Genomic DNA, 5,577 nt, shown 5'->3' with positions numbered 1-5,577 from the left:
AAAGAGTGAAAAATTTAAAGGGGTCTGAATACTTTCCGTACCCACTGTATATATATATATATATATATATATATATATTTGAGAAATAAGCCTTTTGTGTACAGTACATAGAAAAAGTCTCAAATCTTTGAGTTCAGCTCATAAACAAAAAGGGGCAAACAAACGGATTATTTGTTTCATTAATGATTATTATTTTTTTTTTTTATTTGACATGCAGCAAAGGGCCGCAGGGCGGAGTTGAACTTTAGCTGCTGTGTTGAGGAGTAAACCTCTATCTATGGGCGCCTTTGGGACCAGGTGAGCTAGCCGGGCCCCCAAAAAATAGATTATTAACAAACTATACTATGCATTGCACACATATGCACAAACTCTACAAACAGCTAAACCCCCAGTCTGTTTTTATAATCATCACCATCCTCTTCCCTGCATAGTGGGCCTGGTCCAGGCTGGGCTGATCCCCCAAGGTCATCTTATCAGCTCTCCTGCCTGGTGCATCCTATACCTCTGCCTCTAAATAGCCACTGGAGATTCTTATTGTTGCACTGCTACAGCGAGGAATTGATTGGAAGTGTTGGAAGTCTGGAAGTGACTTATTCACAAGGACAAAAGCCACTTTCCACAAAGGAGGAAAGCATGTGTGCGTCCTCAAATAAGTTTGTACTCTAAGTATCTGTACGCGGAGGCCTTATGACATCCTAAAACTATCACACTGCGTTCTTGTTGCATCACCTCAACATAGTCATGGTGGCCCAGAGAGAGCGTTACATCATGCCTTTTGGAATATCATTGGCAGTTCCTTTGGAGCCTCAAGGGAGGCTTTGTGTCCCAACAATGCTGTGGTCAGGACCAGAGGTTACTCTGTGCAGAGGTGAGACAGTACAGTACAGTGTGGGAGGTACATTATGTGTGAAAGTGTGTATGTCACTCAAAATAAAGTGTGTGGTGACATGCAGGGCCCCGCCATTTGCACGCCACAAGATCCACAGTGTGTTATCAAACAGGATCCTTGACTGTATATAGGTAAAAACCAGAGGGGAAAATACACACCCTTCAGCATCCTCATCTGTATCCCAACAGTTCCTGTTTTTGGGGCCAACTATAAGGGTATCACCAATCCACAAACACACTCGGACTCACACACACACACACACACACACACAAAGCTCTGCCAAGCAAAGGAGGAAGGAGGGCTGTTGAGAATCTTTAAACAAAAAGACATTTTTAGAAAGGTCCTCTTGAGCAAGGAAACAAAGAGGGGAAGTGACATGACGTCGCGCAGGAGGGAATCTGAGGGTCACCGGTGGCCTGACAGACACGCCTGTGGAACAGTCACACACATACACATTCATAACCTCATTTTAAAACACACACACACATTTGATAAATACAGTCAAGGTCCTTTTGTGCTGCTCTGAAAATAGCCATTTCCTCGTCTCCCTACTTGTTTGCTGATATTAGAATTATGAGGATGTTTTGTATCCACGTTCTCTTTCCTGCAACTGCGACAAGAAAAATGAAAATACTCCGTGTTTATCAGTTGACGTTTGAAACCAGTCTTGATTCAGATTTTAACCTGCGATATACGGTGACGTAAAATGGAGGGAACATTACTTACATTTTCTCTGTAGCCTGACACATCAGATAATGTGTTGCCACAGTTATTAAACTGGAAATTGTACTGATGCATTTGGTTGTAGTCTGGTTGCTTGCATGAGATGCACACTCAGTACAACATATTTCACTCAAAATAGAATACTGTTGCATATACAGGAAGCGTTTACTAAGCATCCAACCCACTCCCTTTGCTTTGAAACACAGCTCTGGGCAAGAAAAATAGAATAGAGAAAAGATTAGAATACAACAGTCTGCACTTATTACTTTGCAGATGCTATTTTCGAGCACATTATCTTCACTTGTACCTCAAGCCACACACACACACACACACACACACACACACCAGGTCACTGCTTTTCATTTCAGATGATTATTGATTATATATTCATTCCTTAGAGCAGGGGTCTTCAACGTTTTCCAGGCCAAGGACCCCCAAACTGATGGCGAGAAGGAGGGGGGACCCCCTAATTATATATATTGTATAAAATTGTGTTATATCAAACTGGTCCTATAGTGCCATATGTAAATGTACCTTGTTATTGTGCATTCAATATTTTCGTTACTTTACTCCATATGTAATACACTCTATTACATATGGAGTAATGTAACGAAAGTAATTTCGCCCTGGGATTATTAACGTATTTCTGATTGTGATTCCTCGTTGATGGGACAGGTGTTGTGAATGAAACGGTGCCCAGCTTCAAAGAGCTCCTGTGTGTCGCTGAATGTGTGCATTGATGACTGAAAGACATCTTCTGCCTCCATTTATCTGTTTACTACAGTGTGTTGAATTCATGTTAATGTGTATTTAAAGACATTTCAATTAGTGGAAAAAAATTGCAGGGGGGTGGGGGGGAATATAAAAAAAAGTCTAATCAACCAAAACTTTCGCGACCCCCATGCAGTACCTCTGCGGACCCCCTAGGGGTCGCGGACCCCCTGTTGAAGACCCATGCCTTAGAGAGTGATACTTGACCTGAAAATAAGGAAAAGATTGTGGAGGCCAGTCTCTTTCTCTCATGCATCTACACACATATACAAAAAAAACACACACACTTTACATCTGGTGTGTGTTAGATATGTTACAGAGTGCATGAATCTCCAAACCAGAGGGGGTAAAGCTATCAATCATCTCTCCCCCTCTTTCCATTTTCATTCTCCTTACAACGCTTGAGGCTACGAGGGGAAACTTTTGTGTATACTGTGACAGTAAGGTGAAGCTGAACACTTTTTCCTGTTTTCACTCTAAATAGAACGAAGAAGGGAGCATGCTGGTTAGTCGTACACTAATTTTAGGGATTGTCATGGTCAACAGGGCAACTTGAGGTAATCAGGGTAAGCAGACTCTGGTCCAAAGGTTAAATATGGAGATTCAGTTACAAATGGTCTGCAAAGAGCAATATAACTGCTTCTAGGGAAAATGTGTAGCTGCTGCAACTTACACACACATGCACACATGAATGCCATATGTGTTTAAGTGGTGTAGAGCTAACAGCATTTTGTCATTAATTTAGGTGTAAGGCTATACTTGTCCTAACTCAATATATGGACAGTTCCTTTATGTAACGGTAGACTCAGCTTTGATAGGATAATGAGGGTTTGGAGACAGGGAGGGTGAAAAATGTAATAAACAGCAGCATGCTGCAGGACAGAGTACGATGAGGATCCACACTTGTGATTGAGGTCGTGAACATAAGAACTCACAGTTGGTTTGATTTGAATCATTTAGCACATGTAACACATAAAAATAACAACAATGAGTCATTTAAGAGTCTTAAATGAACAAGGATACGAAAAGGAAACCCAGGTGCCTGGCATGAAAAGGAATGATTAACTCAGGAGAGAAACTAAAAGTGCGGAGAAAAAAAAGGGACGGAATCATTAAAGAGAACCGTGTATACAATGAAACGGTGAAATGTTTTTTCACAGATTTTTTTCAATGATAAAGGAGAAAGATTTAAATGTTGGGAAAGCTGCTTTGAGATTTAAACTCACAATTAAAGGTTGCTTAGTAATGTCAATGCAATGTCTTTGACATATTCAGTTAATTTTATTTAATTTTATTTGTTTATTTATTAATCCCCAGTGGGGAAATTCCAATGTACACTCTCTGTTCACACTTTGTTAGTAATCACACACAGACCTGAACTACACACACACACACACACATGCTCAGGTCCTATACTGCATTTTGAGGTTGTACCAACATAGGTTTACATGGTTTCGTTTTCAAAAAACACCATATTTTTTTGTTGTACTGCACATTGCTGCACATCCTGTTTTCGACCTGTGTGTTTAGGTCTCTGTTTTAGCTTCAGAGTGAGACATCTCACTTCTATACCATCTTTGTTGGGAGTCGCACATGCTCAGTAGCTAGATAAGATCCCATCAGCTAGATAATTCTTTCTCCAACTTTGGTCAGTACAAATATTGCCTACATTGTTACGGTGGCTGTACAGATTATGCAGACCGCTACGATTGACTGACACACACACATTGTTAAAATCATACGCTGGATGCTTTCTTAATATTTCTGCATGGGTTTAGTTATGATCAGAGTTTTAATAAGTCCACGTTGGCTGTGTGATCGCTGACAAATGGGCATTGTCAGAATGGTTGGTGTAAACCGGGACATTTTAGCGTCCCAACAGGCTTTTGTCGGGACTCGGGACACGCAATTCAAAATTGAAATCCCAGAGAACCCCTAGGTTCATTTTGGCCTGGCCCACTACTGACTACGAGCTTGGCGTGGAGCCTTCTCAGTTTTGTGCGACCCCAGAGAACGGTTTGAAAAGTTTTTGATAGAACTGTTTATTTAAGACTTGTGAACTAGATAAGATCAGCTGGACAACTGAGCGTGCCATGGCATTTAAAAGAAACTGTCTATCTAGCCCAATTGGAGACAATGCAGATATAAGGTCTGGTGCAGCAGCTGAGTATCTGCTCTTTGCTTGCGGGGGGTAGGACTCAGGGTTAAAGAATGGTGTCATCTGTGAAAGGGCTTAGTAGATGTACGACTTGTTTAAACCTAGCTTCCATAGGACAGCTTACCCAACCTTTAGCACATTTATCAATGTAAAACATCTAAACGTGTAAGGTACAGTTGATAGTACAACGTAGTGAAATTGTACTGCATTTGGTTTTTTTACCCTTTATTTATTCAGAGAAAGGTTCAATGAGAGAGATTTTCCCTGGAGGTTGAAAAACATAATAGACATTACAGCTTGTTCTTTTAAGGACAACACCAGCAAGATAAGGCATGGAGTTGCTTGGAATGAAAGGTAGAAACACGCAATCGTTCTGTAAAGTATTTTAAGAGACAATATATACTGGGAGTTGGACAGCAAGACGCTCAGCTTCTGAGACGCTCCCGGTGTGGTATGGCGCGTGGAGCACAGGCGGCGATTTCGGCGGGGATGGTGGGTACGCGTACCTGTCAGATTTCATCATGAGTCATTTGGTACCCACCAATTTTTTGGAAAACCTCGAGCTCAATTTAAAAAAAACAATGTTTTAACTAGAGTAATGAACTAGAGTGTTCTGGTCTTTAGCTGGGGAAACCCCGCAGCGGGACTCTGCTTACACAGCCGAAAAAAATCAATGTTACCCGCAGGGAATTTTTAACACAGGGTGCCTTGGAAAAACATCCCTCCTTACATCCTGTTGCATCAAACCCGTGAAAGCAGACATTTTATCCCGAGAGGAGATTTCGAAGCGTAAAAGACAAATGAGTGTATCACTCTAAACAGCACTTCTGAAAATTCACTTGCAAATGAGTCTCTGACCCCAGCACATATCTAACCAAACTGACGCCCATGGCGTGGCAGACGAAGCTGCCCAGTACAACCAGATTCTGATCGGCTGGCCACTGACCAGCTCCACTGGAGCCATTTGGATTAGGGCCTTGCTCAGGGGCACCTCAGTGGTGGTTAAGAGGGAGGGGCATGCGCTGTTCTTTCCCTG

At 41.8% G+C, this 5,577-nt stretch overlaps 1 long non-coding RNA gene across 1 annotated transcript; it reads right to left on the bottom strand.

Moving 5' to 3' along the window:
• Positions 1 to 1,338: 1,338 nt before the first annotated feature.
• LOC117950191 lies at positions 1,339 to 5,577 on the bottom strand. Its single transcript, XR_004657831.1, has 3 exons — positions 5,444 to 5,577; positions 3,021 to 3,022; positions 1,339 to 1,352 (listed from the first exon to the last, which is right to left on the bottom strand). It is a non-coding gene; the product is annotated as an uncharacterized LOC117950191 (long non-coding RNA).

The sequence above is a fragment of the Etheostoma cragini genome, chromosome 9, assembly GCF_013103735.1.
Source record: "Etheostoma cragini isolate CJK2018 chromosome 9, CSU_Ecrag_1.0, whole genome shotgun sequence".
NCBI lineage: Eukaryota > Metazoa > Chordata > Actinopteri > Perciformes > Percidae > Etheostoma > Etheostoma cragini.
The sequence above is the reverse complement of the archived record's forward strand: the minus strand, read 5'-3'. Positions and strand labels throughout refer to the sequence as shown.